Here is a 12,201-nt window from a genome sequence, read left to right as displayed (position 1 = left end):
ATTACTACAATAGGGATAAACCTTAAAATTATGCTAAGTGAAAGAAACCAGTCACAAAAAGACAAATACAGTATGGTTCCTCTTATATAAGGTATCTAGAGTATTTGAATTGAGAGAGACGGAAAGTAGAATGGTCATCGCCAGGAAGTAGGAGGAAGGGGTAATGGGGATCTGGTGTTTAACAGGTACAGAGTTTCAGTTTGGGATGATGAAAAAGTACAGATGGCTGTACAACAATATGAATATACTTAATGCCACTGACCTGTACACTTTAAAAATATTGAAATGGTAATTTTTATGTTATGTAAATATATATGTATATTTTACCACAATAAAAAATTTAGTTAAAAAAACAAAGCAGGAAAAAGCCTCCAGAAAATAAAAAGGTTAGTGTAACTCTGAGTCCAAGGAGAGGTACTTCAAAACATGGCACAGGGGCTTCCCTGGTGGCGCAGTGGTTAAGCATCCGCCTGCCAATGCAGGGGACACGGGTTCGAGCCCTGGTCTGGGAAGATCCCACATGCCACAGAGCCACTAAACCTGTGCGCCGAAACGATTGAGCCTGTGCTCTAGAGCCCGTGAGCCACAGCTACTGAGCTCACGAGCCGCAACTACTGAAGCCTGTGCGCCTAGAGCCCGTGCTCCGCAACAAGAGAAGCCACTGCAATAAGAAGCCCACGCACCGCAACGAAGAGTAGCCCCCGCTCGCTGCAACTAGAGAAAGCCCGCGCTCAGCAACGAAGACCCAATGCAGGCAAAAAAAAAAAAAAACATGGCACAGGGGTGGGTACAACCCATCTTCCCATCCCCACGTGGAGCCCACCAAGCCACTGGCACCAACTGACGCTTCTCTTACTTGCCCCACGTCACCTTAGTGAAAGTTGGGCTCACATTTCTTTTCGGGGTCCATCTATAACGACTCTGAGCCCCCAAAACTCAAATTCCCATTGCACATTCCTCTAGGAGATTCCTTTCCCCCAGTCCTATTCAAAACTTGGAAATCGGCAAAAAGATGGCTGTGAGTTCTCTCCCCATCCTGTGACTTGGCCGACAAGCCCACCTAGAGTCAGGTGACCCTCTAGGGCCTGCAGCTTTGTTTGACGTTCTAATTACTATTGATCAGGGCCCATGCTCTGTAAAGTTAGATGTTCACTTGTAGAAAACTGATAAGGTGCAAGTGATTTCCATCCAGAGGAGAAAATAACCCCAAAGGTTAGGGTTTTATTGCCTTATAGGATATTAACCAATTTTGTAACCAATTTAGTCATCATATTCCATCATTGTTTTTCATACGAGTTTCTCATATCCTCCTTTGAATCAGATTTGCTCAACCCTCATTGAGTTAAATAAAATTTTTTTAACATCTTTATTGGAGTATAATTGCTTTACAATGGTGTGTTAGTTTCTGCTGTATAACAAAGTGAATCAGTTATACATATACATATGTTCCCATTTGTCTTCCCCCCTGCGTCTCCCTCCCTCCCACCCTCCCTATCCCACCCCTCCAGGCTGTCACAAAGCACCGAGCCAATATCCCTGTGCCATGCGGCTGCTTCCCACTAGCTATCTACCTTACTACGTTTGTTAGTGTGTATATGTCCATGACTCTCTCTCGCCCTGTCACAGCTCACCCTTCCCCCTCCCCATATCCTCAAGTCCGTTCTCCAGTAGGTCTGTGTCTTTATTCCTGTCTTACCCCTAGGTTCTTCATGACATTTTTTTTTTCTTAAATTCCATATATATGTGTTAGCATACGGTATTTGTCTTTTTCTTTCTGACTTACTTCACTCTGTATGACAGACTCTAGGTCTATCCACCTCATTACAAATAGCTCAATTTCGTTTCTTTTTATGGCTGAGTAATATTCCATTGTATATATGTGCCACATCTTCTTTATCCATTCATCCGATGATGGGCACTTAGGTTGTTTCCATCTCCGGGCTATTGTAAATAGAGCTGCAATGAACATTTTGGTACATGAATCTTTTTGGATTTTGGTTTTCTCAGGGTATATGCCCAGTAGTGGGATTGCTGGGTCATATGGTAATTCTATTTGTAGTTTTTTAAGGAACCTCCATACTGTTCTCCATAGTGGCTGAACCAATTCACATTCCCACCAGCAGTGCAAGAGGGTTCCCTTTTCTCCACACCCTCTCCAGCATTTATTGTTTCTAGATTTTTTGATGATGGCCATTCTGACTGGTGTGAGATGATATCTCATTGTAGTTTTGATTTGCATTTCTCTAATGAGTAATGATGTTGAGCATTCTTTCATGTGTTTGTTGGCAGTCTGTATATCTTCTTTGGAGAAATGTCTAGTTAGGTCTTCTGCCCATTTTTGGATTGGGTTGTTTGTTTTTTTGTTATTGAGCTGCATGAGCTGCTTGTAAATTTTGGAGATTAATCTTTTGTCAGTTGCTTCATTTGCAAATATTTTCTCCCATTCTGAGAGTTGTCTTTTGGTCTTGTTTATGGTTTCCTTTGCTGTACAAAAGCTTTGAAGTTTCATTAGGTCCCATTTGTTTATTTTTGTTTTTATTTCCATTTCTCTAGGAGGTGGGTCAGAAAGGATCTTGCTTGTGATTTATGTCATAGAGTGTTCTGCCTATGTTTTCCTCTAAGAGTTTGATAGTTTCTGGCCTTACATTTAGGTCTTTAATCCATTTTGAGCTTATTTTTGTGTATGGTGTTAGGGAGTGATCTAATCTCATACTTTTATATGTACCTGTCCAGTTTTCCCAGCACTATTTATTGAAGAGGCTGTCCTTTCTCCACTGTACATTCCTGCCACCTTTATCAAAGATAAGGTGTCCATATGTGCGTGGGTTTATCTCTGGGCTTTCTATCCTGTTCCATTGATCTATCTTTCTGTTTTTGTGCCAGTACCATACTGTCTTGATTACTGTAGCTTTGTAGTATAGTCTGAAGTCAGGAAGCCTGATTCCTCCAGCTCCTTTTTTCGTTCTCAAGATTGCTTTGGCTATTCGGGGTCTTTTGTGTTTCCATACAAATTGTGAAATTTTTTGTTCTAGTTCTGTGAAAAATGCCAGTGGTCGTTTGATAGGGATTGCATTGAATCTGTAGATTGCTTTGGGTAGTAGAGTCATTTTCACAATGTTGATTCTTCCAATCCAAGAACATGGTATATCTCTCCATCTATTTGTATCATCTTTAATTTCTTTCATCAGTGTCTTATAATTTTCTGCATACAGGTCTTTTGTCTCCTTAGGTAGGTTTATTCCTAGATATTTTATTCTTTTTGTTGCAATGGTAAATGGGAGTGTTTTCTTGATTTCACTTTCAGATTTTTCATCATTAGTGTATAGGAATGCCAGAGATTTCTGTGCATTAATTTTGTATCCTGCTACTTTACCAAATTCATTGATTAGCTCTAGTAGTTTTCTGGTAGCATCTTTAGGATTCTCTATGTATAGTATCATGTCATCTGCAAACAGTGACATCTTTACTTCTTCTTTTCCGATTTGGATTCCTTTTATTTCCTTTTCTTCTCTGATTGAGTTAAATAAAATTTTGATTGTGCTCACTCTCTATTGCCTGAGAGTTATGTTCACAATATTTTAAGAATTGTACCTTGGCACCTGGGGAAGCTAGATAGAGGCTCACATGTTCCACAGACAGTCCTGGGGGGCTGCTTATCACCTCACTGTGTCCTCCTTTTCCTGGCTCCCCTCCCCCTCTTTCTTCTTCCTCTTCTTCCCCTTCTTCTCCTCCTCTTTTTTCCTGCTCCCTCTCTCCCTCCCTCTCCCTCTCTCTCCCCCCTCCTCTCTCTCTCTTCCTCTCTCTCTCTTCCTCTCTCTCTCTCTTTCCCTCTCTCTCTCTCTCCACCTGAAAATCCCTATTCCCCTCTGCTCCTAGCCCAGGCAATAAAACCAGGTCACATCTAGAGCAAACCACTTAAATGCAGTCATTACAAAACAGAATTGGGGCTTCCCTGGTGGCGCAGTGGTTGGAGGTCTGCCTGCCGGTGCAGGAGACGCGGGTTCGTGCCCCAGTCGGGGAAGATCCCACATGCCGCCGAGCGGCTGGGCCCGTGAGCCATGGCCGCTGAGCCTGCGCGTCCGGAGCCTGTGCTCCGCAACGGGAGAGGCCACAACAGTGAGAGGCCCGCATACCGCAAAAAAAACAAAAAAACAAAAACAAAAAAAAAAAAAACAGAATAATTACCATCTTGGTTTGCCTTCCTGCACCTAGATTCCTTCTTCCAGCCCTCTTCCTAGAAAAACAGGTGGTATTTGCCTTACTTGTATAAAGGATCCATCCTGGTGATATTCTTAAAAAGGGTGGGGGGAGGGGTCTAATTCAAGGTCATGTGCATCTCCACCACTAGAAACCAACTTGATTTCCAGAAACCAACTATCCCCAAGTGTGCTTCCTCACGAAGTTACAGAAAAAAAAAGTAAAAACCCTATTCTCCAGGTAATCTGCTACAATATTTTTAAACTGATTATTGTTGTTATAGAAAAGAGCTTTTTTCTTATTTTGTTTCCAACATCTCACAAAACTCTTTTATTTGCCATAATTAATTGTTTTGAGTTAATTTTACTGGGTTTTCTAGTGATAAAATTGGGTCTTTGGCAAATGATCATAATTTTCCCATAGCTAAATTTTGTAATCATGCTTCCCATCTCATCACATCGGCTATAATATGTGTTCTTTTCTATGATTAAAGTTTTGGGCAGCTATCGAGAAAAATGTACTGGCAAGCAAAGAGGCTAGGGACTGAGTAAGCAGCTAAAAAAACCCCACAATGGTAGTAATTTAAATGTGGGGTCGGGCTTCCCTGGTGGCGCAGTGGTTGAGAGTCCGCCTGCCGATGCAGGGGACATGGGTTCGTGCCCCGGTCCAGGAAGATCCCACATGCCGCGGAGCGGCTGGGCCCGTGAGCCATGGCCGCTGAGCCTGCGTGTCCGGAGCCTGTGCTCCGCAACGGGAGAGGCCACAACAGTGAGAGGCCCACGTACCGCAAAATAAAAATAAAAATAAATGTGGGGTCATGGGACAAGACCTGGACCAGTATCACGCCTGCAAAGGAGGAGATACAGGGAAGAGAGAGTTTAGACGCTGAACCAGCAATGAGGGCAGAAACCAACATGACTCCAGGTCTGCACGCCTGAAGCCCCGTGGTCCGCCTGAGTGCCCAGGTATGGTGGGGGTCCATTCTACCTTCTCGTGTCCCACAGTGATTGTTTTAGGGATGGACACTTGATCCAGACCTATGCCAAACAGACCCTGGCATTTCCCATCTACATGACCCAAGTTAGTCCAATCAGACATGAAGCTCAGGAACTCTGTTGGATGGTTGGCTGAAGGGACGCCCCTCTCTCTCTCCCAGCATTTGGAGGAAGAAGCCTAGGAACTGTTGGTACCCAACATGGAGAAACAAGCCTGAGCATCAGGATTAACAAATGCTGGATCAAACCCATCTTGAAGTTCATGCTACCTTTGCACTTTCACATCACATAAAAACTACACCTTCCTTTTACTGGGTAAGCCAGTGTGTGCTGGGTCTTCTGGTACTTGCTATATAAAGAGTCCCAACTGATCTACCAGGAACTTGACAGTGTTTTTAATAGCTACTATAATCCTCTCACAGCGTATTCATCTGAAAAGAGGTGTGACGGAGAAAAGTAATTATAATTCTCAGTTTACAAACATTGCCTCAAATGTGAATTCAAGAGAGAAATTAGCAGATATTTTAATTGTCTACTCCATCTCCACATTCTCACACTTAATTTCTCTGCTCTCTAAATATATTAATTAACATTTTCATGCTTTCCAGTTTACAATGCAACTTCACACACTGACTCATTCGGTTCCCGTGATAAACAAGAGAGATGGGTGGTAAGAGCAAGGCCTCATGTTGTGTAGCACTCAACAGTTTGCAAGGAGCTCTCTCTCAGTTTATTTTGTGTGATACTCGTACGCTAGCTCTTGCAAGTTCTCGACTCCAGGAAAACCGATGTAGTTCTCTTGGCCCACAGAAAACTGTTTCACATTTCCGTGTCTTCACCTGTGTCACTCAGTCGATATGGTCCTTCTCACCTTGCTCACCAGGTGAACCACTATTCATACTTAAAAACCCATTTCAGATAGGGCACATGGTGTCTCTCTCCCCCGGAAGATGGGCAGGTGGTGTGGTCCTCAAGAAGTGTATTGCCTTTGCCAGATGTGTCGAGGTCAGCCAGCTGGTTGTTGGGATAGAATGGGGTCTCTGCCCACCTGTTTTGTGGTTTGGGGTAAACGTCATCCATCACCAAAGGAAAGACAGCCTCTCCACCAGCCCCCTGGCCATAAGAACCCGCTGCAAACTTGGCCAGATTTACTCTCTTTGTTATATGGAGGGAGAAGGGTCATATCAGCCTTAGCCTTGGGACATTTTTATTGGTTTCACGCTACTGGCCCTCAGGCCAACCCAGTCCTTAGGCCTTCAAACAGGCCTCAAAGATACTTGCAAATAAACCTCAGGCTTCTCAAATTGGTCTCAAAGAGACTCTCACCTGGGTCCTCAGACCCGCCTCAGATGCGACCCTTCGATGGGCACAGATCAGAGCACAGACCTGTATCAGGAAGCCCCTTCCTCCAACCTCAGATGTTCCCTCAAAGACACCCTCCCAAGACAGCCAGGACCCAGCTCCCACTGCCCACATCCCAGCCGGAGGTCTGTCTGGGGCCTGCAGGACTCTGTCCAGGAGTGCATCTGTGGGTCTGAAGCCCTGACTGGGGAAGACTCTAAGGCTGCTGGTGGTGGTCATGGTGACCAGCTAGATTTCCTAACTCAGAGTAGGTGGGACACTCGGTTTTCCCCGTCTTATTGCCGCTCTGGTGATCCTAGTAACCAGAGTGGTCCTCTCCGCAGAATCAGGAGTCAGAGGGCAGAAGGGATGGGGAGAAATCTGCCCCATTGTAGGATAGAAAGAGTCACTTAGGGGGTGGGGGCGGGATGAAGATGAAGGAAGCAGAAGAGGTCTCCCAGGCCCTTTCTCTGAAGCTATGAGGCCTGTTTTCCCAGGGCTGTGGCACCAGGCCCAGTACTTACAGGATCGGGTTGTAAATGTCAGTGTGAAATCTACTTCCTGTGTCGTCAGCACAGGCTGGTCCACACCTGCGGGTGAGCTGGCGTTGACACACTGAATAGCTCCACTTCCCCAACTTGCTCCTCCTCCAGGGCTCCCTGGCTCACAGGAGGGTCCCACATCCCCTTGACCACCCAGCCTGAGGTCCTCAGCTCAGCCTGGACCAATGCCACCCCAGCCAGGCTGGACTCTTCCTTTCCCTCCTACCAGCCTCCAGAATCAGTCTCCCAGAAACCACCTCTGAGCATATCAATCTGCTTTGGAACTTGCAGTGGGTCTCCACTGCCCGTGAGATAAAGTCCAGCGAAGCTCCTCATCCCACACTTTACAACCTGGCTGCCTCTGACCTCTCCAGAGTCCTCTGCTTGCACACACCGTACTTTCTGGCCAGATTCAGCCACGTCCACCTCTCACCTCCAGGCCTTTGCTCCTGCCAGACCCCTGGGCTGGCTGCCTTTTCACTCTGCCTTTGCTGGGTTCACAAAGCCCTTCTCTGATGGTGATCCCACCACGACTGCCCCTCCCTCCTTGGATCCTGTAGCATTTTCATCATTTCTACCAAAAAAAAAAAAAAAAAAAACAGAGTCCTATGGTTGGTGATAAGGACTCTGAGCGATCCACTGCTGAGTTCCCCCGAATGAAGTCATTCGTTGGGTCATCGTGTGTTTGTGGAGCGCCTACCACACTCCTGGTTCTGTCTGGGGCCTGGGGCACAGCCGTGATCAAGACAGGATGGGACTCATACTGTACCGGGGGCGTTAATTCCTGAGTGAATCCTGGCTTTTGCAGAGACCTTAGCTCCTTTCACGGATACCTCTCCAGGCTCGGTGTCCAGCACCCCAAAGCAGCCATTCCCTACCCCTGTTTGCTCATCCACACAATCGCCTGCCATCTGAATGTACAGAGCAGGTGTGCACACAGGCACCTGGGCATGGGGTCCTGGGGGCAGGGGATGGGGTGGTGAGGGCTGCATGTAAACGTGTGCGGGGCCGTCCGGGGTGCACAGTGGTGCTGGGCGGCCGCCGCCCTCCACGTCGCCTGTCTGCGCATCTCGCCCAGCCCCCCGGAGCTAGCGGCTCCCAGCACACTGTGCTCCTGCTGCTTAATTTTGCTGAACACCGAGTCCCACCCCCGTGTTAACTGGTTTTGCTCCAGCCTTTTGTGCCTCCCATTAAATGAGGAAATGCCACCCATAAAATTTTAATTTTAAAAGCCAACTTGTTTGTTTTATGTTGAAATTCCCCAGGCAGCTCCAGCAGAGGGAAACAGACACGTTTTCGTTTCATTAAAGCAACTTGAGTGAAGATAAAAAAAGAAGCTGAAAAATTAGATTTAAAAACAGAGCAAGAAGCATTTAAAGAAAATGAATGAAAAATGAGCTGCCGCGGAGGGCGGCGGGAATCAGGCTCCACTTCTGCCCGCCTGCGCCCCTGCAGGGAGATGGCGGAGCAAAAGAGGGAGTCGGACACCCTTGGCTGGCGCCCCCAAAAGGCCAGACCGTGGACTCCCTCGTCCTTGAAAGTTGCAAAGTGCTGCTCACTTGGCTGTGGAGTACCATTAGGAAGTCAGTGACATCTGCTTCAGCCACCAAAGCAGAATTTCCAGGTTCTATGTCCTAGAGGAAGCAGGCTAGAGGGACTCCACCACTGGGCCAGCAGCATCCTCTTCCTCAAGGACAAACTGCATGATGGTGAAGCCAACTGGGTGGCCCTGGCTCTACCACTTACCAGCTGCATAATGGAGGGCAAGTGGCCTCAGTTTTCTCATCTGTTAAATGGGAATCATAATGTTACTTGGGGTTCATAGGGGTGTTGTGAGGATTAAACAGGTTAATACACTGAAAACACTTAAAACAGAAGCTGGTATGCAGTAAGTGTTTAATTAATGGTAGCTTTTACTACTCTCATCCTGCCGCTACTCTTCCGCTCCCTGCTCCCTTCCTCATCTACACATCCCCTCACCACTCAAAGGTCCTTTTAATGATGTCCCTGAGCTAAAGACAGCTAAGAGAGACTGGGGGGTGGGAGGAGAGGCGGGGGTGGGTGAAGAGATCTGATGAAAGATTGGGAAACCTCATTCCATGGCAATTCTTTTTTTATTTTTTTTTTCAATTTATTTAATTTTGGCTGCGTTGGGTCTTCATTGTTGGATGCAGGCTTTCTCTAGTTGCGGCGAGCAGGGGCTGCTCTTCGTTGCGGTGCACGGGCTTCTCATTGCAGTGGCTTCTCTTGTTGCAGAGCACAGGCTCTAGGTGCACAGGCTTCAGTAGTTGTGGTACACAGGCTCAGTAGTTGTGGCTCGCGGGCTCTAGAGCACAGGCTCAGTAGTTGTGGCACGTGGGCTTAGTTGCTCCACAGCATGTGGGATCTTCTCGGACCAGGGCTCAAACCCGTGTCCCCTATATTGGCAGGCAGATTCTTAACCACTGCGTCTCTAGGGAAGCCCCCATGGCAATTCTTGCAGGCCAAACAAATTCATTAAAATGTTATTATAGGGCTTCCCTGGTGGCGCAGTGGTTGACAGCCCGCCTGCCGATGCAGGGGACGCGGGTTCGTGCCCCGGTCCGGGAGGATCCCACATGCTGCCGAGCGGCTGGGCCCGTGAGCCATGGCCGCTGAGCCTGCGCGTCTGGAGCCTGTGCTCCACAATGGGAGAGGCAACAACAGTGAGAGGCCCGTGTACAGCAAAAAAAAAAAAAAAAAAGTTATTATAATCCTATCAAGGGAAGCCAGGCTCCCTGGGTTCAAAGTCCAGCTCCACCACTTACCAGCTGTGTGTTCTTGGGCAAGAGTCTTCTGGGCCTCAGTCTCTGTATTAATAAAACGGGAACAATAAGTGGATCAGCCACACGTTGTCATGGAAATCTAATAAAACAAGCTCTACGGAGTGTCCAGCACTGCTAAATGCCCAGTAAATGGCCGATGTTCTGCATCAGGTCTGGGAGTCCGAGGCTGTGGAGGTGGAGAAGGGGCTGGGCAGGTGATATCGTAATAGTGACCTCACCTCCCTGTTCACGGCTGTAGCCGTGGAGTCATTACTAATAGCGCTCCCTTTCATTCTCTAAAGTGTTCTAATCTGGATGACTAATTATATGGTCATCTTACTCCAAATCCCCCACACCAGTGAGGGGGGCTCAGAGCTTGCCCCCCGGGGTTCTGGGGAAAAAGTCCTGACCCTTGACCTGTTTTCTGCCTGACTACAGAGTCCTGTCCTGGAGGCCTAACCTCACACTTGGCTCGGGCTAAAGGAGCTCATTACCTCAATCAGCGAGATGAAGAGTCCGGGTGGGGAGAGGCTGGGGAAAGGCCAAGCGTGCCCGGAAGGCACTGGAAATGGAGTCCGGCCTCCTCTCGCCACTGAGGGCAATTTACGCAACTCCTGATGCTCGACTTCCTCTTCTCTCCAGGCAGTTGGGGGTGCAGGGATTAGCCACAGCGCTATCCTTACCAACAGTTGCAAAGATCAAATCAAACCAGGGAATGGATGTGAAACTGCTTTGTAAACTGTACAGTGTTGCTCACTTTTGACCATTGGGAGTTCAGTGACATCTACTTCAGCCATCGAAGCAGAATTTCCAGGTTCTCTTCCTGGAGGTGACCAGAGATTGGGACAGAGAGGGTCACAAAGGGGCACAAATGGGGAAGGGGCGATCTGGCCCAGTGCCTTGGCACGCAGAAGTCCTGTAACTCATAGCACTGTGTCCTGCAGAGCCTGACCCACTACCCACAGGCCCTCAGCACCTGCCCAGGGCCCTCTGGCCCCTCAGAGACCCATCCTCCAGGCAGCAGCAATGGCTGCCGGCAAGCCCCATCCCTCTGACTGCGGGAGCTGCCTTCTCAGAAAAGCTCAGAGAGGACATCTTAGTGGCTGCAAAGTGGCACCAAGGAGCACCTCCCTACTCCCACTCGCCACCCCCGGCAGGATTTAATGACGGTTCTGAGAGAGTGGGACCCAGTGGGTGGGGCTCCAGGCTCACTCTTGCTCCCTCCCCTTTCCCCTCCTCCCCCCTCCCCTTTCCCCTCCTCCCCCCTCCCCTTCCCCTCCTCCCCTCTTCCCCCCTTCTCGCTCTCTTTAACCAGAGTAGCTCTATTTTATATATTCTTTCCAAGGTTTTGCTTGCACAGAAATTTCCACCGTTAAAATACTCTTTCTGCTCCTCCTCTTCTCTTCCTTCCTTCCAGAACCATTCAGTCCTAAAACCATCAGGGGCAGCAGAGCAAGGGAGACATCTGCATGGGGGTAGGGGAACCACGGCGGACAGGAGGGAGGTGTCACAGCGGGGTGAGGAGGGGTCCACGTTGGGGGAGGCAGCCTCGCACAGGGTGTCAGAGCCCCAGCAGGGTGGGGAGAGTGTCTATCCCAAAAGGACAGCCTGAACTGGAGTGTCAGAACACAAAGGGGGTAAGGGGGCAGCCATACATGGGGGCAGCTCGGGGTGAGTAGGGCAGCCACGTGGGGGGCATGGGCCCAGCGTGGGAAATCAGAGGCCAAGCTGGATGAGGAGGGGGACAGGCTGGGATCCTAAGGCAGTGGGAGGAGGGGGTCTAAATGGAGGGGGCAGTAACCCTCCCTGGGGACTCAGAGTCTGAAACAGGGCAGTTCAGAGAGAGGAGGGACAACCCAGGTCACCACCACTCAAGCCTCCCTCTCCCCCTGTCCAAATCTATTCTAAAGCCAAGGTGGACCTGGAGCCCTTCCCAAATCAATTGAAGTCATCACATATTCACTGAGCACTGGTGATGTGCTGGACAGCATGCTGGGTGCTGGAGGAGAGAGCCGGGACGGAGCACGACAGCCCAGAGGGCAGGATGGCTTGGAGCCCACCATCATAGGACAGGAGTGATGGGAGCACCTGGGGGACAGGGGGGCAGCGGGACCTCTCAGGGGCATCAGGAACTGTCCAGAGAAGAGGCAAGCTGAGCGGTGAAAGAAGATGACTTTGCCAAGTGGGCCGGGATGGGGGCAGCAATGACTCTAGACCTCGATTTCTCCCCCTGCCCATCCTCACCTGCCCAGGTTCATCCCATCCCCAAGGGCCAGAGCCACCAAGAACCTCACAAGAGGTCTTTCCATCCTGGGACCCCAAGGACTCACCCTAGGCACAGGC

The 12,201-nt window shown here is 48.8% G+C and overlaps 1 long non-coding RNA gene across 1 annotated transcript; it reads right to left on the bottom strand.

Moving 5' to 3' along the window:
- Window positions 1-4,794: 4,794 nt before the first annotated feature.
- Window positions 4,795-11,070, bottom strand: LOC117200151 (uncharacterized). Its single transcript, XR_007475347.1, has 3 exons — window positions 10,353-11,070; window positions 9,862-9,903; window positions 4,795-8,861 (listed from the first exon to the last, which is right to left on the bottom strand). It is a non-coding gene; the product is annotated as an uncharacterized LOC117200151 (long non-coding RNA).
- Window positions 11,071-12,201: the final 1,131 nt, after the last annotated feature.

The sequence above is a fragment of the Orcinus orca genome, chromosome 1 (genome assembly GCF_937001465.1).
Source record: "Orcinus orca chromosome 1, mOrcOrc1.1, whole genome shotgun sequence".
NCBI lineage: Eukaryota > Metazoa > Chordata > Mammalia > Artiodactyla > Delphinidae > Orcinus > Orcinus orca.
Note: the sequence above shows the minus strand (reverse complement) of the source record. Positions and strands in the feature narration are given on the sequence as shown.